The sequence below is a fragment of the Somniosus microcephalus genome, unplaced genomic scaffold, assembly GCF_052327205.1.
Source record: "Somniosus microcephalus isolate GS21.2 unplaced genomic scaffold, FLI_Smic_1.0 unresolved_chr1, whole genome shotgun sequence".
Lineage (NCBI taxonomy): Eukaryota > Metazoa > Chordata > Chondrichthyes > Squaliformes > Somniosidae > Somniosus > Somniosus microcephalus.
Genome location: NW_028225179.1, coordinates 143,128,841 through 143,151,267, shown reverse-complemented (window position 1 = coordinate 143,151,267; position 22,427 = coordinate 143,128,841). Strand labels below are relative to the sequence as shown.

The following is a 22,427-nucleotide window of genomic DNA, read 5'->3' as shown; positions in this document are numbered from 1 at the left end:
AATACAACATAGAATACAAAGGATCAAAACAGCATGGGAATGCTGACGGGTTATCGCGCCTACCGTTGCCAACGGTAGAAGAAGCACCTACCGTAGACCCAGTGGAGATTTTCCACTCTACCATAGTCGAATGTCTACCAGTAACAAATTCTGCCATTGAAAGGGAAACTAGAAATGACCCAACTCTCTCACGAGTCTACGATTTAACAGTGAAGGGATGGCCAGCACATGGCGAACCACTGTTGCCAGCATTCTTGCAAAGAAGAGAACAGCTGTCAGTGTGCCGAGGAACCTTGATGTGTGGATCCAGAGTGGTGATTCCACCCAAACTCCAGGATAAAGTTCTAAAGGAGCTTCACGGGGGGCATCTGGGTGGAGTGAAAATGAAGAACCTAGCCAGGGCGTTTGTATGGTGGCCAGGTATCGATGGAGACATCAAAGAAATGACCAAGAGCTGCCTAGGATGCCAGAAGGTCCAAAACGCTCCACCCCAATCCCCTCTACATCCATGGGAGTAGCCCTCATCTCCCTGGCAAAGGGTACACGTCGACTTTGCTGGTCCATTTATGGACTCAATGTTCTTAATTGCGGTTGATGCACACTCCAAGTGGCCGGAGGTAATAAAGATGTCCTCCACCACCACGGAAAAAACCATCACAGTATTAAGGACCATATTTGCCAGGAATGGGCTGCCGGAACAGATCTGTTCTGATAATGGACCGCAATTTGTGTCCGAAGAATTCAGGAAGTTCTTAAAAAACAATAGGGTTAAGCACTACACGTCCGCCCCATACCATCCCGCCACCAATGGATTGGCTGAAAGGTTTGTCCAGACCTTCAAGAAGGCCATAAAGGCCATGGGTAATGAAGACATAAAACTTCAGCACAAGGTGGATAACTTCTTATTCGCATACAGGAATGCAACACATATGGTTACCAACCAAACTCCCGCCATGATGTTCTTCAATAGAAGCCTAAGATGCCGGCTGGATTTGATCAAGCCCAACATCAGGAGGGACGTGGAGAACCGGCAATTTCAAGGCATGAATGAAAGGCCAACTAGAACCTTCCAGATAGGTCAACAAGTTTTGGCCCGGGACTACCGTACCGAGAAATGGCAGCCTGGAACTATCTGCACACGACTAGGACCGCTGATGTATACCGTGGACATCGGAGAAAGCATAATAAGGCGCCATGCTGACCAAATCATAGAGTCATCCGAAAAGCGACAACCTACACGACAACTCTATACGCCTAACGATGAAGTAGAGATACCCATATCTACCTCCGATCCGGTGATACTGGAACCCGATGAAACCGACACTGGCATTCAAGCCGAATCAGCCTTGCCAAAAGAACCTACTACACCACCAGAAACTACTACACCACCGAGGCGTTATCCGGACCGAGTCAGGAAGCCTCCAGAGAGACTGACTTACAATTAATTAACTGCAGCAATGTGTAGATTATATTTCTTGTAACATGTAATTAATAATTACTTAAAATATTATGTACTGGTTGGCTAAAAGGGGAGGAATTGTAGTGTATGTGCCTTTAAGAGCCCCATGTGTACTGTAATGCCGGTAATGGCCACTCGGGCTATATAGCCTGTATATTGTGTTGTATCAGTTAGTTCCCCTCCAGACTTTGTTTAGTAAACACCTATGAAACCAACTCCTGTCTTCAGTGTCTCTATCAACACACAGACACAACAGCACTATTTCTAAGAAGAGCAGGGGAGTTTGAAGAAGAGCAGGGGAGTTCTCCCTGGTATCCTGGACAGTATTCAACTCTCAACCAACATCTCTAAAAACAGATTATCTGGTCATTATCACATTGCCGTTTGTGGGAGCTTGCTGTGCGCAAATTGGTTCCTGCGTTACCTACATTCCAACAGTGACTACACTTCAAAAAAAGTACTTCATTGGCTGTGAAGTGCTTTGAAACGCCCTGAGTTTGTGAAAGATGCTGTATATAAGAACATAAGAAATAGGAGCAGGAGTCGGCCGTTTGGCCCCTCGAGCCTGCTCCACCATTCAATATCATGGCTGATCTTCTACCTCATCTCCACTTTCCCGTACTATCTCAATATCCCTTGATTCCCTTAATATTCAAAAATCTATTGATCTCTGTCTTGAATATACTCAACGACTGAGCCTCCACAGCCCTCTGGGGTAGAGAATTCCAAAGATTCACCACCCTCTGTGTGAAGAAATTTCTCCTTATCTCAGTCCTAAATGGCCGACCCCTTATTCTGAAACTGTGACCCCTGGTTCTAGACTCCCCAGCCAGGGGAAGCATCCTCCCTGCATCTACCCTGTCAAGCCCTGTAAGTATTTTATATGTTTCAATGAGATCAACTCTCATTCTTCTAAACTCTAGAGAATATAGGCCTAGTCTACTCAATCTGTCCTCATTGGACAATCCCCCCCATCCCAGAAACCAGTCTGGGTCTGGTGAACCTTTGTTGCACTCCCTCTATAGCAAGTGTATCCTTCCTTAGGTAATGAGACCAAAACTATACACAATACTCCAGGTGTGGTCTCACCAGGGCCCTATATAATTGCAGTAAGACGTCTTTACTCTGATACTCAAATCCTCTTGTAATAAAGGCCAACATACCATTTGCTTTCCTAATTGCTTGCTGTACCTGCATGCTAACTTTCCATGATTCGTGTACAAGGACACCCAGGTCCCGCTGAACACCAACATTTCCCAATCTCTCACCATTTAAAAAATACTCTGCTTTTCTATTATTCCTACCAAAGTGGATAACTTCACATTTCTCCAGATTATATTCCATTTGCCATGATCTTGCCCATTCACTTAGCCTGTCTATATCCCCTTGAAGCCTCCTTGCATCCTCCTCACAACTTACATTCCCACCCAGCTTTGTATTATCAGCAAACTTGGATACATTACACTTGGTCCCCTCATCCAAACCATTGATGTAGATTGTGAATAGCTGAGGCCCAAGCACTGATCCTTGCGGTACCCCACTAGTTACAGCCTGCCAGCCCAAAAATGACCCGTTTATTCCTACTCTGTTTTCTGTCCGTTAACCAATCCTCAATCCATGCTAGTATTTACCCCCGGTCCCATGAGCCCTAATTTTGTTTAATAACTTCTTGTGTGGCACCTTATCGAGTGCCTTCTGAAAATCCAAATACAGGAAACTTTGGTTTAACCGGAGGTTGTATGTCCGGAAAACTCGCTCTACCGGCAGAATTCACCCCCCGAAAACAGCGCCCGAGTAACCAGCAATGTTGCCGGTTCCGAGTCCGAGTCTCCAACGGTTGCCGAGTTCGTCAGTGGGGGTAGTTCTATAAACTGCCACTACTCGGCCTCTTGGCGCCAGCGGAACTCGGAACACCTCAGAAACCCTGCATCAGGAATCTCACCCTCCCACGCTGCCGGTAGCCTCTTCTGATCCGCCATTTTTTGGGGTTCCAGTACAGTACTGTGTGTCTCCCACGCTGCCGGTAGCCTCTTCTGATCCGCCAGTTTCTGGGGTTCCAGTCCAGTACTGTGTGCCTCCCACGCTGCCGGTAGCCTCTTCTGATCTGCCAGTTTTTGGGGTTCCAGTACAGTACTGTGTGTCTCCAACGCTGTTGCAACTCATTGGACTGCGTTATGGAAATCCCAAAAGTTGATCCAACCAAAAGGAAGAGAGTGGTGTTAACTTTAAAGCAGAAAATTGATATATGCAAACGACTAGAAATGGGAGCGCAGCGTATGCACATTATGAAAGAATTCAAAATCGGTTCGTCAACAACGTACGACACCAAAGCGCAGAAGGATAAGCTGCTCAAGTTTTATGCAAGCTCGGAGACATCTAAGAGTGTAGAGAAATGGCGCACGCTTCGTAAGCCTACGCTTGAAGAGCTGGATACCGTGCTTTATGAGTAGTTTGCTCTGAAGCGCTCAGAGGGTGTTCCGATTTCCGGACCCATGCTAATATAAAAAGCGAAGGATATTTATGCAAAGATGGAGCTCACTGACAAGTGTGCTTTCTCTGATGGATGGCTATCGTGCTTCAAGGCACGGCATGGGATACGACGACTCGATGTTTGCGGGGAGAAGAAATCAGCTGATCACGACGCCGCAGAAGAATACTGCGATTATTTCAATCGGATTGTGCAGCAACATGATTTGTCACCAGCACAGCTATACAATGCCGATGAAACGGGCTTATTTTGGAGGTTTTTGCCAGAATCAACACTTGCTGGGGCTAGTGAGGCTAATGCTTCAGGTTACAAGAAAAATAAAGATCGTGTAACCGTGCTAGCATGTGCGAACGCTGCTGGATCACACCGGGTTAAACTTCGTCATTGGGAAGTATAAAAATCCCCGTGCATTTAAAAATGTGAGGCACTTACCTGTTGAGTACAAAGCTCAAGCAAATGCTTGGATGGATAAGGAAATCTTTTCAAATTGGTTCCATCATACTTTTGCTCCATCTGTGAGGGAACATTTCCGTAGAATAAGGAAACCTGAAGATAGCAAATGCATTTTATTGCTGGATAATTGTAGAGCCCATCCGCATGAATCCGAGTTGGTTTCTGGAAATATTTTCACCATTTCTTTGCAACCAAATGTAACTTCTCTCATACAACCCATGGACCAGGGCGTTATCCAAAATCTCAAGTGTCATTACAAGAAAGACTTCCTACGTAGACTGATAAGCCAAGATGACAATACAGGTATTCATGCATTTCAGAAGGAATACAATCTTAAAGATGCCATCTTTAATGTTGCATGTTCCTGGAAATTGGTGAAAGGTCACACTTTGAGACAAGCCTGGTGCAAATTGTGGCCTTCTGTAATGTTTGCTGAAGGTTCTTCTTCAGAGGAGGAATTTCGTGGGTTCAATGTTCGTCCGCGGAAGACTGCAGTAATGGAAATGGCTGACATGGTGAAAGATGTAGGCCCAGCAAACCCTCTACATCACCTCAGTGAAAGTGATATTGAGCAGTGGGTTGATGCCGATAGAGAAGTTGCTGTTGTGCATTTGCTAAGTGATGATGAAATAATGGAGAATGTTTGAATCCAAGGAAAGAAAAGGAAAGTGTGATGGAAAATGAAGACGATGAGATTTCTGAAGTGAATAAGATTTCTTGGGCTAAAGCTGCAGCAGATCTTGCTTCATTCATCAAATTTGCTGAAAGCCGTTCTTGCTATTCTGCCCAAGAAGTTATGCAGCTCCATATTCTGCAGTCTACCTTTCTGCAAAGAAGGCAAGAGTCCACTAAGCAAGCAGACATTCGGGACATGTTTAAGAAAGCTTCCAAAAGAGTTGGAGCATTGGAAGTGCCTGAAGAATCTGTTGAAGTGCATGATCCTGATGAACCAGTTGGCTTGGAATAAGTGTACAGTCAACCACCGTACAGTACTTTATACTGTACTGTACAGTCGTTTAAGTTTTGGTGCACTGCGCAGTCGTTTATAAGTTTTGTTTTACTGTTAAGTTATTAAAGAGTTATGGATTACCATCAACTGGCAGTACTGTACTTAATCAAGCATCTTTCACCATCCAGTTAACACAACATTCTGTAGGTGAGTACCCAATTACTGTATATTGCACATTTCTTGATTTTTAAATTTTTCTTAGTTAAAAACAGCCTGGGTAGATAATCCGCTCACCACTCCGGAACTTTTGATAGATCGGCATCACGCCGGTCCCGTCGGTGCCGGATATCAGAACTTTTCCTGTACACCACATCCACTGGTTCCCCCTTATCTATTCTGCTAGTTGCAACCTCAAAAAACACCAACAGATTTGTCAAACATGACTTCCCTTTCTTAAATCCGTGTTGACTCTGTCCAATCCTATTATTATTTTCTAAGTGCCCTGCTACCACGTCCTTAATAATAGATTCGAGCATTTTCCTACTATTGATGTCAGGCTAACTGGTCTAGTTCCCCATTTTCTCTCCCCCTCCTTTCTTAAATAGTGGGGTTACATTTGCTACCTTCCAATCCGTGAGAACTGTTCTAGAATCTATGGGATTTTGGAAAATGACAACCAATGCATCCACTCGCTATAGCCAATTCTTTCAAAACCCTAGGATGTAGGCCATCAGGTCCAGGGGATTTATTGCTTTTCAGTCCTATTAATTTCTCCAGTACTACTTTTTTACTAATACTAATATCTTTCAGTTCCTCATTCTCGCTAGACCCTTCGTTGTCCACTACTTCTGGGAAGTTTTTTGCATCTTTTTTCATGAAGACAGACACAAAGGGGGGGATTTTAACTCGGGTGCGGGATGGTGTCGTGTTATCTGAATTTCGTGTTTTCCACACGAATCTAAATGGATGTGGGAGATTGATGCAATTTTAACTTGTCCAATTGATTTCCAACGTGTGGGAACCCTTTGCAAATGGGGTTTTCATGACTGAAAGTCGCCTCCAATGACGTCATCATTGCTGCTGCATTGAAGGTCTACAGCAAGCCTTGCTTCTTCTGCAGGCTTCCAAGTTTTTTGCCTGTGGAGTGTGAGGGACCTGCAGGAAAGATGACTAGCGGGAGACCCAGATCAGCTCCTCGCTTTGATGAGTTGGCACTGCAGGCATTAGAGGATGGGGCTAGGGCCAACAGGGAGGTGCTCTTACCTTCCTCAGGCAGGAAGAGGTCTCCCAAGCAGACCAACACAGTGTGGATGCAGGTGGCGGAGGAGGTCAACTCCTTGGGAGTCACCTGCAAAACCTGGATATAGTGCAGTAAAAGATTTCATGACATTCTGCGCACTGGAAAAGTGAGTATGAATTTCCCATTGCCTTTCCTCACCAGCACTCAGCTTTAGCAATCTCTTCCTCCACATCCCACTTGACACTGACATCCATGCACCCTTACCTATTCCCCCTCTCTCTATGCTCACATTCACATAACTATTCGACCATGCAGCCCTCACACTCCCCATCACTCTGATGCCTTGAACACAACTGACAACACACAGGGAGCGCCCTTGGTCTTGCAACCTCACTCCATCTTTGTCTCCTTCTAAGTATCTATGCTATACAATCTCTACACTCACTCCTTCATTCTCACTCAACCTCCACTTGTCTTCCTCATTGCAGGAAAAGAGAGCTCACGACAAAAGAGAGCAAGCGAAAACAGGAGGAGGGACAGCCTCAGTAGCCCACCTGACCCCCTGGGAGGAGGCAGTATTGGAAATTATGGGAATAGAGGATGATGCGCACGTGGGGGACGGACAGACGGGTGCAACACAGCAAGCTGGTGACAGAAAAGTTTCCCATCTCGCTCTTTGACATTGCATGAGTCACTGATAATGATTGTGAAGCTCTAACAGATGGACTTATGAGCATCTGCAAAAAGCTATGTTCATGTAGCCTTTGCATCACATCTCTGACTCTTTCCTTTACTCCCCCACAGGACCATCACAAGCATCCGTCCCCCCTAGCCAGGAAGAAGAGGCTGAGCAGCCAGACTCCTCAGAGGAAGATGCAACCTCTGAAGGCGCAGCGTCAGCAGAATTCTGCGCACCCAGCACCGTAGTGTTGTCACCTGGTGTATCACAGCTCACAAGTGAGCATCAGCAGATTGTGGAGACAGGGACAGCAGTGGAGAGTCCTAGTCGGAGGGCGCAGGAATCTGCCAGCTCGGCTCAGCAGCATGTCGACCCTCTGCCTCTGGGTTCATCCATGAGATCACAGATGATGGAACTCCAGGCACAGATGCAGGAGTCTCTGGCAGGTTTTGTCTCTAGGGTCGCTGCGAGTGTGGAGCGAATGGAGGAGCCCATAGCGAACATGAGCAGAGCCTTTGTGGAGTCAATGGCGCATGAACGCATCACCACGGAAAGGATGGTTACCTCCGTGGAAAGGATTGCTAGCTCCGTGGTAAGGCTGGCTACCGTAGAGGAAAGGATGGCTACGGTAGAGGAAAGGATGGCTACGGCCATGGAGGAGCTTAGTCGCCAGGGTATGGAAAACATGGTCATTGTTGATAGAAACATAGAAGATAGGAGCAGGAGTAGGCCATTCGGCCCCTCGAGCCTGCTCCACCATTCAATGAGATCATGGCTGATCATCCAAATTCAGTACCCTGTCCCTGCCTTCTCTCCATATCCCTTGATCCCTTTAGCCTTAAGAAATATATCCAACTGTCTTCTGTGGTAGAGAATTCCACAGGTTCACCACTCTCTGGGTGAAGAAATTCCTCCTCATCTCTGTCCTAAATGGCTCACCTCTTATCCTTAGACTGTGACCCCTGGTTCTGGACTCCCCGACCATCGGGAACATCCTTCCTGCATCTCGTCTGTCCAGTCCTGTTAGAATTTTATAAGTTTCAATGAGATCCCCTCTCATTCTTCTAAACTCCAGCGAGTACAAGCCCAATCGACCCAATCTCTCCTCATACGTCATTCCTGCCATCCCAGGTATCAGCCTGGTGAAACTTTGCTGAACTCCCTCCATGGCAAGAACATCCTTCCTCAGATAAGGCGACCAAAACTGCACACAATACTCAAGATGTGGTCTCATCAAGGCCCTGTATAACTGCAGCAAGACATCCTTGCTCCTGTACTCGAATCCTCTCGCTACGAAGGCCAACATACCATTTGCCTTCTTAACTGCCTGCTGCACCTGCATGCTTACCTTCAGCGACTGGTGCACAAGAACACCCAGGTCTCGTTGCACTTCCCCCTTCTCCCAATCTATTGCCATTCAGATAATAAAGATTCAGCATAACTTCTCTACTTTTGTACTCAATACCTCTAGTTATGAAACCCATATGCTTTGCTAACCACTCTCTCAATATTTCCTGCCGCCTTCAGATTTAATTTTTTTAAACACAGCGAGTTGTTATGAGCTGGAATGCGCTGCCTAAAAGGGCGGTGGAAGCAGATTCAATGGTCACTTTCAAAATGTAATTGGATAAATACTGAAAAAGAACCATTTTTTGCAGGGCTAAAGGGAAAGAGCAGTAGAACCAATTGGATAGAAGGAGCCGGCGCAGGCACGATGGGCAGAGTGACCTCCCTCCTGTGCTGCAAGATTTTATATTGCATTATTGTAACGTGATCTACTTTTTAAAATCTGGTCACTGCAACATTCATAGTTAACGCTTCAGGTCGGTGACCTGCTTATTTCCAGCATTCATTCCAGATTCCCAGTGTTTTGCTTTTGCAATGTAAGAAGTTACCTGCACTGTACTGATGGCTACGATAAGAAGGAGTTACCCACACTGTACTGATGGAATGAAGCACTGGGCTATGATAGGAAGGAGTTACCCGCACTGTACTGATGGAATGAAGCACTGGGCTACGATAGGAAGGAGTTACCCGCACTGTACTGATGGAATGAAGCACTGGGCCACGATAGGAAGGAGTTACCCACACTGCACTGATGGAATGAAGCACTGGGCTATGATAAGAAGGAGTTACCCGCACTGTACTGATGGAATGATGCACTGGGCTATGATAGGAAGCAGTTACCCGCACTGTACTGATGGAATGAAGCACTGGGCCACGATAGGAAGGAGTTACCCACACTGCACTGATGGAATGAAGCACTGGGCTACGATAGGAAGGAGTTACCCACACTGCACTGATGGAATGAAGCACTGGGCTATGATAGGAAGGAGTTACCCGCACTGTACTGATGGAATGAAGCACTGGGCTACGATAGGAAGGAGATACCCGCACTGTACTGATGGAATGAAGCACTGGGCTATGTTAGGAAGGAGTTACCCGCACTGTACTGATGGAATGAAGCACTGGGCTATGATAGGAAGGAGTTACCCGCACTGTACTGATGGAATGAAGCACTGGGCCACGATAGGAAGGAGTTACCCGCACTGTACTGATGGAATGAAGCACTGGGCTATGATAGGAAGGAGTTACCCACACTGTACTGATGGAATGAAGCACTGGGCTATGATAGGAAGGAGTAACCCGCACTGTACTGATGGAATGAAGCACTGGGCTATGATAGGAAGGAGTTACCCGCACTGTACTGATGGAATGAAGCACTGGGCGATGATAGGAAGGAGTTACCCACACTGTACTGATGGAATGAAGCACTGGGCTACGATAGGAAGGAGTTACCCGCACTGTGCTGATGGAATGATGCACTGGGCTATGATAGGAAGGGGTTACCTGCACTGTACTGATGGAATGAAGCACTGGGCTATGATAGGAAGGAGTTACCTGCACTGTACTGATGGAATGAAGCACTGGGCTACGATAGGAAGGAGTTACCCGCACTGTACTGATGGAATGAAGCACTGGGCTATGATAAGGAGGAGTTACCCACACTGTACTGATGGAATGAAGCACTGGGCTATGATAGGAAGGAGTTACCCGCACTGTACTGATGGAATGAAGCACTGGGCTACGATAGGAAGGAGTTACCCGCACTGTACTGATGGAATGAAGCACTGGGCTACGATAGGAAGGAGTTACCCACACTGTACTGATGGAATGAAGCACTGGGCTATGATAGGAAGGAGTTACCCGCACTGTACTGATGGAATGAAGCACTGGGCTATGATAGGAAGGAGTTACCCGCACTGTACTGATGGAATGAAGCACTGGGCTACGATAGGAAGGAGTTACCCGCACTGTACTGATGGAATGAAGCACTGGGCTATGATAGGAAGGAGTTACCCGCACTGTACTGATGGAATGAAGCACTGGGCTACAATAGGAAGGAGTTACCCGCACTGTACTGATGGAATGAAGCACTGGGCTATGTTAAGAAGGAGTTACCCGCACTGTACTGATGGAATGAAGCACTGGGCTATGATAGAAAGGAGTTACCCGCACTGTACTGATGGAATGAAGCACTGGGCTATGTTAAGAAGGAGTTACCCGCACTGTACTGATGGAATGAAGCACTGGGCTATGATAGGAAGGAGTTACCCGCACTGTACTGATGGAATGAAGCACTGGGCTACGATAGGAAGGAGTTACTGTTCTGCCCTCGCAACGCGTTTCTATGCAGAGCTAGACAGATAGCGAACAACTCGATATCTTCCAATAAAATCACAAGGCTTGACTTTTCTTGTAACGCTTTACTGAACGATTCTAATTGTAAAACTGAAATACAACACAGAAATGGAAGCACACATTAGTATACAGGCGCATAACTGATATGTATACACAGATTTAGGTACGCCTGAGCAACACAGTACATTTAGTAAACTGGGAGGCATTCTCTTTAAATTAGCCCTGTACATAGTGTATGAAAATACAGCTACTAGTTAATCAGCTAGACAGAGAAAAGTTACAACTAAACATTTTCTACAACATACAGTGCACATTAATCATCCATAGCATTCTAAAATACTTACAGACAAACAATTTCCAAGACTCAAGCATGGGGACGATACAACTGCCCGGAGCCTGTGCTGCTGTAGGAGCACCGTGGTGTAGGTCTGTGTCCCAGCGAGGACTCCACGAGGACTACGTAGCAGTCCTGTGGGGAGCGTGATGACCTCATCACGCTCGGTAGCGTTGTCCGCGCTTGGGGCGTCACGTGATGCGCGTGGTCGCGTTTCTGGCCGTGGAGGCCGAAGTCGGGAGCAGGAGCTGGAGGCCAGGTTGAGCCGATGCTTGCCGCGGGAGCGGAAGATCGCGTCGCTCCCGGCGGCTGGTAGATGCGGCCGAAGACGCTAGGCCGGGCTGTGCCGGCAGCCTTTCTGGAAGGCCGAGTCGGGCCGGCAGCCGCCTCACGCACGTCACGTCGTACGTGCCGTGACGTCAGCACGCTACGTTGTACGTGACGTGACGTCAGCACGCTAAGGCGCGTCTTAAAGGGGCAATGGCCCTAAAAGGTAAGTTAAAGGGGCAACGGCCCCAACAGGTAGGTTATACATATATAAGTAAGTTAAATACATACAGTGAGGTTAAGTTAGAGGGAGAGGCAGCACAGTTACCCACACTGTACTGATGGAATGAAGCCCCCGCCACTTTGCAGTTAGCTTTATTAAAATTATCTCCAATCACAATATTTAGAAGATCCCTGTAACTTTGTACTGTTCAGTCATCTGCCCATACATTTAAATCAGGTTGCCCTGGGCCACTATGGCGTGTGCTCTTTCAGGATCAGTTTTCAGGAGCCCTGCGTCAGATTTGGAGCAGCATTCAGGGGCTGCTTCTAAACTTTCCCTTGCTTTTTTTTGATTTCTTACTGGCTTCCGCTCAAGTGGCTTTGTGCCAAGTGTTGGCGCTGGGAATGCTTTTTGGTAGGCCCACAGCATTGGGACAGTGGAACAGAGGGACAGGAGGAGGCCATTCAGCCCCTCGAGCCTGTTTCGTCTGATCTGTATCTTAACTCCATCCACCCGCCTTGGTTCCTTAACCCTTAATACCCTCGCCTAACAACAATCGATCAAGCTCAGTTTTGAAATTTTCGATTGACCCCCCGCCCCAGCCTTGACAGCTTTTTGGCGGGGGGGGGGGGGGGGGTAGTTTTCCAGATTTCCACTACCCTCTCTGTGAAGAAGTGCCCCCTGATATCACCTCTGAACGGCCTGGCTCTAATTTTAAGATTATGCCCCATTTTTCTGGACTCCCCCCCCACCCCCACCAGAGGAAGTAGTTTCTCTCTATCGACCCGACCAGCTCCTTTAATCATCTTAAACACCTCAATTAGTTCACCTCTTAACCCTCTATACTCGGGGAAACACAAGCCCCGGCTATGCAACCTGTCCTCGTAATTTAAGCCTAATGTTACCTCTTTGAAAGGCAGTTTTCTGGTCAGCTTCAATCCCAGCATCACCATCCTGGCCACCCAGAAGAACAGGATGTCGTGGCCAGTCTCCAGCAGCGCGCCCGGGTGGAAGACTTTCAAATCCTCCGTCTGCAGGAAGGAAACCAGTCAGATTGTTTCACATCTAATAACGCCACACTGCACATTACATGGTATTTACAGCACAGACACAGGCCATTCGGCCCAACTGCTCCGTGCCAGCGTTTATGCTCCACACGAGCCTCCCCCCACCCCTCTTCATCTCACCCTATCAACATATCCTTCTATCCCTTTATCCCTCATATATCTAGCTTCTCCTTAAATGCGTCTACACTATTTGCCTCAACTACTGTGGTAGCGGGTTCCACATTCTCACCACTCTCTGGGTGAAGAAGTTTCTCTTGAATTCATTGTTGGCTTGATTAGTGACTGTGTAATATTTATGGTCCCTAGTTTTGGACACCCCACAAGTGGAAACATCTTCTCTACATCTACTTCTCTACTCCATGTTTGAAGCCCTCCAATTAAGTCCCGCTCCTGCCACAGTACCGAAACGACTCTTATCAAAGTCACAAATGACATCCTTTGTGACTGTGACAAAACAACAACAACTTGTATTTATATAGCACCTTTAACATAGTAAAGCGCCCCAAGGCGCTGCACAGGAGTATTGTAAGACAAAAAATTTGACACCGAGCCACATAAGGATAAATTAGGGCAGGTGACCAAAAGTTTGGTCAAAGAGGTAGGTTTTAAGGAGCGTCTTAAAGGAGGAAAGAGAGAGGTAGAGAGGCGGAGAGGTTTAGGCAGGGAATTCCAGAGCTTAGTGCCCAGGCAACAGAAGGCACGGCCACCAATGGTGGAGCGATTATAATCAGGGATGCTCAAGAGAGCAGAATTAGAGGAGCGCAGATATCTCGGGGGGGTTGTGGGGCTGAAGGAGATTACAGAGATAGGGAGGGGCGAGGCCACGAGGGATTTGAAAACAAGGATGAGAATTCTGAAATCGAGGTGCTGCTTAACCGGGAGCCGAAGTAGGTCAGCGAGCACAGGGGTGATGGGTGAACGGGACTTGGTGCGAGTTAGGACACGGGCAGCAGAGTTTTGGATGACCTCAAGTTTACGTAGGGTGGATTGTGGAAGGCCAGCCAGGAGTGCGTTGGAATAGTCAAGTCTAGAGGTAACAAAGGCATGGATGAGGGTTTCAGCAGCGGATGAGCGGAGGCAAGGGCGGAGGCGGGCAATTTTACAGAGGTGGAAATAGGCGATCTTAGTTATGTTGCGGATATATGGTTGGAAGCTCATTTCAGGGTCAAATATGACACCAAGGTTGCGAACAGTGTGGTTCAGCTTCAGACAGATGTTAGGAAGAGGGAGTTTGTGGTGGAGACTGAAAACAATGGTAAACGATCCCTCCTCGTCCTTCTCGACCTGTCTGCAGCCTTTGACACAATTGACCACTCCATCCTCCTCCAACGCCTCTCCACCATCGTCCAGCTGGGTGGGACTGCACTTGACTGGTTCCATTCTTATCTATCTTATCATAGCCAGAGTATCTCCTGCAATGGCTTCTCTTCCCGCTCCAGCCCCATTACCTCTGGTGTCCCCCAAGGATCCATCCTTGGCCCCCTCCTATTTCTCATCTACATGTTGCCCCTTGGCGACATCATCCGAAAACACAGCATCAGTTTCCACATGTACGCTGACTACACCCAGCTCTACCTCACTACCTCTTCTCTCGACCCCTCCACGGTCTCTAAATTGTCAGACTGCTTGTCCAACATCCAGTACTGGATGAGCAGAAATTTCCTCCAACTAAATATTGGGAAGACTGAAGCCATTGTCTTTGGTCCCCGCCACAAACTGTTCCCTAGCCACCGACTCCATCCCTCTCCCTATCATCTGCCTGAGGCTGAACCACACTGTTCACAAACTTGGTGTTGTATTTGACCCCGAGATGAGCTTCCGATCACAGAGCCGCGCCATAACTAAGACCGTCTATTTCCACCTCCGTAACATCGCCCGTCTCCGCCCCTGCCTCAGCTCATCCGCTGCTGAAACCCTCATCCGCTGCAGATACCCTCATCCATGCCTTTGTTACCTCTAGACTTGACTATTCCAACGCACGCCTGGCTGGCCTCCCACGTTCTACCCTCTGCAAGCTTCTGCTGCCCATGTCCTAACTCACACCAAGTCCCGTTCACCCATCACCAATGTTCCCGATAATTTTGTTCGGGCCCTGCGCGGTTCCCTGGAGCGCTGCGTGACCGCACAGCTTACAGGGAACATTGCCCATCCCCGCTGTGCTTGCTGACCGACATTGGTTGCCTGTTAAGCAACGCCTCGATTTTAAAATTCTCATCCTTGTTTTCAAATTCCTCCATGGCCTCACCCTTTCACTATCTCTGTAACCCCCCCATCACCAAGATATCTGCGCTCCTCTAATTCTGCCCTCTTCAGCTTCCCCGATTATCCCCGCTCAACCTTTGGTGGCCGTGCCTTCTGTTGCCTAAGCCCTAAGCTCTGGAATTCCCTGCCTAAACCTCTCCGCCTCTCTACCGCTCTTTCATTCTTTAAGACGCTCCTTAAAACCTACCTCTTTGACCAAGCTTTTGGTCATCTGCCCTAATCTCTCCTTATGTGGCTCGGTGTCAGATTTTGTTTGATAATCGCTCCTGTGAAGAGCCTTGGAACATATTGTGTTAAAGGCGCTATAGAAATGCAAGTTGTTGTTGTTGTCTACCCTATTGAACCCCTACATAATTTTAAAGACCTCTATCAGGTCACCCCTCAGCCTTCTCTTTTCTAAAAGAGGTTCCCAGCCTGTTCAGTCTTTCCTGCTAGGTACAACCTCTCAGTTCTGGCATCAGCCTTTCAAAGGTGCCCCGAAAACACACTAAAATAAAAACTAATTCGCATCAGCGTCTTAACGAAAAAAGGACAGGTTAAAGCGAGGTTTAGACGAACTGTCTCCACCTGGGATGTTGACCTGTCTTATCTCGCAGGTGCTGACAGATTAACTGTACGTCTCCACCATCTCGCGTTTTTCTTTCAGATTTTCAGGTTATCACCTCCAGAGACCACTTTGATCATTGGTTCTCCCAAAACCCCACTCCAGAGACTTGAGCACTAAATCTAGGCCGACACGCCCAGTGCGGTGCTGAGGGAGTGCTGCACTGTCGGAGGTGCCGCCTTTCGGATGAGATGTTAAACCGAGGGCCCCCGCCTGCCCGCTCTCAGGTGGGACGTAAAAGATCCCGTGGCCACTATTTCGAATAAGCGCAGGGGAGTTCTCCCCGGTGTCCTGGGCCAACATTTATCTCTCGACCAACATCACTTTAAAAAAACCCAGATCACCAGGCCATTTATCACACTGCTGTTTTGTGGGAGCTTGCTGTGCGCAAATTGGCTGCCGCGTTTCCCTACATTACAACAGATGTCACTTCATAAAAGCACTTGATTGGCTGTAAAGCGCTTTGGGACGTCCTGAGGTGGCGAAACATAAAGATGCAAGGTCGTCCTTATAGCAGCTCAGCCCTCCCCCCACTTTATTACCTTCAGCTGATCTGCTGTATCATCGGTCACAGCTCACAAACCCTGGGAGGGATGGGGGAGAAAAACCCAGCTACACTGATGAATAAAGAAGTCTTGCACTTAAGCGCGCATCTGTCACACACCAGGGCAGCGCACTGTATATTCTGGTTTTCAACTTTGGGTTGAGCCAGATGAACTGGTCCTGTACATTCCCCAGTCCAGCTCTAACTCATTCTGCCTCAGGACCACAAAAGTTGCACCACTCGCACCCACTTCTCCTACAACCTGCAGGCTCTTCAAACCCGACTGCAGCATCTCAACCTGCCCCTTGCAGAGGGTCTTACACCAGGGATCTCACCCTTTGCGCAGGAACAGGAGGAGGCAGTTCAGCCCCTCAGGCTTGTTCCCGCCATTCAGTTAGACCACAGCCGATCTGTACCTCAACTCCACTTGCTCCATATCCCTCGAAACCCTTACCCAACAACAATCTGTCGATCTCAGTCTTGAAAGCTCCAATTGATCCCCCCCCCCCCCAGCAGCCATAGCCTTTTGGAGGAAAGTGTTCCGGATTTCCACGACCCTGGCTCTAATTTTAAGGTTATGCCACCCCCCCCCCAACCCCCTTGTTCTGGATTCCCCCACCAGAGGAAATACTTCCTGTGCATCTACCTCATCGAATCCCCTTATCATTTTAAACACCTCGGATCAGATCACCCCTCAACCTTCAAAACTCAAGGGAATACAAGTCACGTTTACGCAACCTGTCTCGTAATTTAACCCTCTATGCCCTGGTATCGTTCTGCACTGCACCCCCTCCAAATGCCCATAGATCCTTCCTGAAGTGCAGTGCCCAGAATTTGACTCAGTTACTCCAAGGCTCCGTACAACTGGAGCATAACTTTCTTCCCTCTTGCGATTAGGACCAACACTCCATTAGTCCTTGTAACTGTGCACTAGCTTTTAGCGATTTCTGTACATGGACACCCAAATCTCTTTGCTCCTCCACAGTTCCTGGTCTCTCGCTACTTAGAAAATGCATCATTTTTTTTTTTTTTAACGAGAACATTTGTGCCGATTAACTCACCTCGTTCGGCCACCCGAAGATAGAGAATGGGAACAAACCAGAAGAGAACCAGGTATCCAAAACATCCTCATCTGGAAGACAAAGAGGCCAATAACTAAAAGACATACGACATCTATTTGAGGTAACGTGCACCCCACATCATTGACCGCACAATATAATTGGAATTAGGTAGAATGTACAGCACACAAAACAGGCCGCTTGGCTCAACTCAGAGTCATAACGGCACAGTAGGAGGCCATTCGGCCCATCGAGTCCGTCCCAGCTCTCTGTAGAGCAATCCAGTCAGTCACATTCCCCCGCTCTATGCCTGTAGCCCTGCAAGCTTATTTCCCTCAAGTGCCTATCCAATATCCCCTTGAAAACATTGAGTGTGCCCGCTTCCACCACTTCCGCCGGCAGCGAATTCCAGGTCCTCACCACTCGCTGTGTAAAAAACTTATTCCTCACACACCCCCCTGCATCTCTTGCCCAAAAACCTTAAGTCTGTATCCCCTAGTACTTGTACCATCAACTAGTGGGAACAGCCTTTCCCCATCTAGCCTATCCAAACCCCTCAATCTTGTACACCTCTATCAAATCACCCCTCAACCTCCTTTCATAGACATCGGTAGTGGGGAAAATGCTAGAGTCCATTATAAAAGATGTAATAGCAGAGCACTTGGAAAACAGTGACAGGATCGGACAAAGTCAACATGGATTTACAAAAGGTAAATCGTGCTTGACTAATCTACTGGAATTTTTTGAGGGTGTAACTGGTAGAATAGATAAGGGAGAACCAGTGGATGTGGTGTATTTGGACTTTCAGAAGGCTTTCGATAAGCTCCCGCATAAGAGATTAGCGTGTAAAGTTAAAGCACATGGGATTGGGGGTAAGGTACTGACTTGGATAGAGAACTGGTTGGCAGACAGGAAGCAAAGAGTTGGAATAAATGGGTCTTTTTCCGAGTGGCAGGCAGTGACTAGTGGGGTACCGCAGGGATCGGTGCTAGGACCCCAGCTATTCACAATATATATTAATGACTAGACGAGGGAACTAGATGTAGTATCTCCAAGTTTGCAGACGACACAAAGCTGGGTGGGCGTGTGTGCTGTGAGGAGGATGCCGAGAAATTCCAGTAAGATTTGGACAGGTTGGGTGATTGGGCAGATGCATGGCAGATGCAGTATAATGTGGATAAATGCGAGGTTATCCACTTTGGTGGCAAAAACAGGAAGGCAGATTATTATCTGAACGGCAATAGATTGGGAGAAGGGGAAGTGCAACGAGACCTGGGTGTCCTTGTGTACCAGTCGCTGAAGGTAAGCATGCAGGTGCAGCAGGCATTTAAGAAGGCAAATGGTATGTTGTGTAAGGGGTTTTCGATCGCCGAGGTCTCTCTCCCACACTCCAGAGGCCTCGCTCTCTTGCACAGTAATTTACCGAGTGGTTCGACCCACTCACCCCTTAGGTTCTATACACTGGTCTTTGAGGCAGGAACTACAATGCAGAGAATACTCTATCGACCAAGTTTAATGAAATGAAATGAAATTTTATTGCATAAAGGAAAAATTAAATATAAGCCAATAAGGTACATGGGAGGGAAAAACAACTCATAATACAGTACTAACCAACATATCTACAGGCATATTATGCTTTACAAGGTTCATCATGAAATAGGGAAACACACGGAACATCGAGGGACAACAACTCATTGTTAATTATCCCCGAAATACCCAACCCTAAGCCTAGCTAGATTAGATTACGAGGGGCCAGAAACATGCTCACCAATCCAATTAGAAAGTATAGGGTTTTGAAAGTCTGCGTTTTGGTCCTCTCGGGCGTCCTGTCTCCACGTGGTCATTGGGCTGTAGGAGCAGCGGGCTGCTCAAGCTGATGGCTTCTTCTCTTCAGCAAGACGCGCTGACCATCATTTCGCCCGGTTTGTTTTTTTCAGTGCTCCCGCATACCACGATGGTGGTCACAGTCCCGATTTCTCCGTGCTCCTGCATTCAACGCTGGCTACCCGTTCTGTAGGGCAATTCGTCTCCTCTTCTTCTCGTCAACTTTCTCCTCGTCTCGTAAACGGCCCGGGGTTTTTGTCGATGATCTCCCGATAACTACCCCGGGTCTCGTCTTCTTCTTCCGAGTCCGAAAAGGCCTTCTTCGGACCCCTGAGCAATCTCTCGAAACGACTGGCTCTCCAATGGCTAAAAGCTCCCCAAAAAGTCACCAAGCTACCGATGGCTACCCCGGGACTCCAGTTATACTTTTCCATGGAGGCCCTTATCTCCCGCCAAATCAAGGTTAGTCTTTGTTTAACTTTTGGCGGGCTTGTAGCACAGCGGGGTAGTCTTTCTTTTAAAGTATCTTCGGGATGGCCGGTAACTGCCATCTCTGGTCTGGAATGACCTTGCATTGTCTTTAATGTCCCCCTTCAAACTTGAATCTGTTCCCCTTTGTCTGGGTAAACATTTAGATGGCCTTTATCTACAGGCCGCTCTGATCGGATCTGCATCCAATCTATATGTATGGGGCTGTGTCTGGTTTCGTTTTCTCCGAAACTGCCTTCCAGAACTTGCTGTGGGCTGAATCCACAAAGGCTGTCTGGGGACTGCAGGAACCATTTTAAAATGTCCCAAAGAGCTGGTCACGGGGTCTGGCGGCCATTTTGTGTGCCCCCTTTTCCTGGGCTTCTTTTAAAACAGTCTTTAAAATCAAGGCCTTTTCTGCCAATAGACCCTTATAGGATAATGTTCAAATTTTGCGAATCTTACAGTTGACCTTCGTAGCGAGAAGATTCGAGTACAGGAGTAAGGATGTCTTCCTGCAGTTGTACAGGGCCTTGGTGAGACCACACCTTGAGTATTGTGTGCAGTTTTGGTCACCTTATCTGAGGAAGGATGTTCTTGCCATGGAGGGAGTGCAGCGAAGATTCACCAGACTCATACCTGGGATGGCAGGAATGACGTATGAGGAGAGATTGGGTCGATTAGGCTTATATTCACTAGAGTTTTAGAAGAATGAGAGGGGATCTCATTGAAACTTATAAAATTCTAACAGGACTAGACAGACTAGATGCAGGAAGGATGTTCCCGATGGCGGGGGGAGTCCAGAACCAGGGGTCACAGTCTAAGGATAAGGGGTAAGCCATTTAGGACAGGGATGAGGAGGAATTTCTTCACCCAGAGAGTGGTGACCCTGTGGAATTCTCTACCACAGAAGGCAGTTGAGGCCAATTCATTAAATATATTCAAGAAGGAATAAGATATATTTCTCAAGGCTAAAGGGATCAAGGGATATGGGGAGAAAGCAGGGACAGGGTACTGAATTTGGATGATCAGCCATGATCTCATTAAATGGCGGAGCAGGCTCGAGGGAACAAATGGCCTACTCCTGCTCCTATCTTCTATGAAATCACCCCTGAACCTCCTTTGCTCCAATGAAAACAAATCCCGCTTCTCCAAGTCAAAAATCAAATCAAATCAACTTTTATTGTCATTGTTAGTGCACAAGTGCAGTCCAACGAAATGTAGGCTTGCGGCTCCCGAGAGTGTACATTTAGATTAAGACATTTAAACATTCAACATACATTTGTCTTGTAATACATTAACATAACCATAATAAAGTGCATTGGCAGATGTGCAGGCTTTAGAGTTTATTTGTGGAGTTCAGTAGGATGACAGCCCTGGGAAAGAAGCTGTTCCTAAATCTGGTCGTACAGGTGCGAATGCATCTGTAGCGTCTCCCAGATGGCAGGAGGGCGAACAGACTGTGGCTGGGGTGGGTAGGGTCTTTGATGATGGACCGTGACCTCCGTAAACAGCGTTTATGGTATATGTGCTCTATGGTCGGTAGCCGGGTGCCGGTAATGCGTTGGGCAGTTTTGACTACCCGCTGCAGGGCTTTCCGGTCATAGTAGCTACAGCTGCCATACCATACTGTGATACAGTTCGTCAGGATGCTCTCTATTGTGCAGCGGTAAAAGTTAGAGATGATCAGGGGTGACAGGTTACATCCCTTCAGCCTCCTTAGGAAATATAGGCGCTGCTGGGCCTTCTTCACCAGAGGGGAGGTATTGAGGGACCAGGAGAGGTCTTCCGTGATGTGGACGCTGAGGAACTTAAAGCTGTCCACCCTTTCCACCACAGCCCCATGGATGTGAATGGGTGTGTGACTTCCGCCTTTAGACTTCCTGAAGTCCACAATGATTTCCTTGGTTTTCTTGATGTTAAGGGCCAGGTTGTTATCGGCACACTACTTGACGAGATGCTGGACCTCCTCCCTGTAGGCTGACTCATCGTTGTTGGTGATCTGGCCTACTACCGTGGTATCATCCGCAAACTTGATGATGGTGTTGGAACCATGAACAGCCACACAGTCGTGGGTGAAGAGGGAGTAGAGGAGGGGGCTCAGCACACATCCTTGTGGGGCCCCCGTGTTCAGGGTCAGTGGGGGGCAGGGGGGAGGGGGAGGTGTGGTTACCTAATTTCACAGACTGGGGTCTGTTTGTTAGGAAGTCCAGGGTCCAGTTGCAGAGGGAAGTGTTCAGGCCAAGAGTTTGAAGTTTGGTGGCCAGCTTGTTGGGGACGATAGTGTTGAATTCTGAGCTGCAGTCTATGAACAGCATTCTGATGTGGGTCTCTTTACCATCTAAGTGATTCAGTGCCGAGTGTAGAGCAGTTGTGATTGCATCCTCCGTTGATCTGTTTGCACGATAGGCAAACTGGTGTTGGTCGAGAGAGGCGGGAACACTGGCTTTGATGTGAGCCAGGACCAGTCTCTCAAAAAACTGTCCCTGTAGCTAAGATTCCCCATCCCCGGAACCATTCTGGTAAATCTCCTCTGCACCCTCTCAAGGGCCTTCACATCCTTCCTAAAAAGTGTGGTGACCAGAACTGGATGCAATACTCCAGTTGTGGCCTAACCAGCAACTGGTCCATGACGGTGTTCATGCTTCACCCGAGCCTCCTCCCATCTTATTTCATCTCACCCCATCAACACATCCTTCTATTCCTTTCTCCCTCATATACTTATCCAGCTTCCCCTTAAACGCATCTCTGCTATTTGCCTCAATCACTCCTTGTGGTCGCAGGTTCCACACCCTCACCGCTCTCT

General features: G+C 47.7%; 1 pseudogene; it reads right to left on the bottom strand.

Annotated features, from left to right (window-relative positions):
- Window positions 1–12,075: 12,075 nt before the first annotated feature.
- Window positions 12,076–22,427, bottom strand: part of LOC147096119 (valine--tRNA ligase-like) — a 63,104-nt pseudogene continuing 52,752 nt past the window's right edge.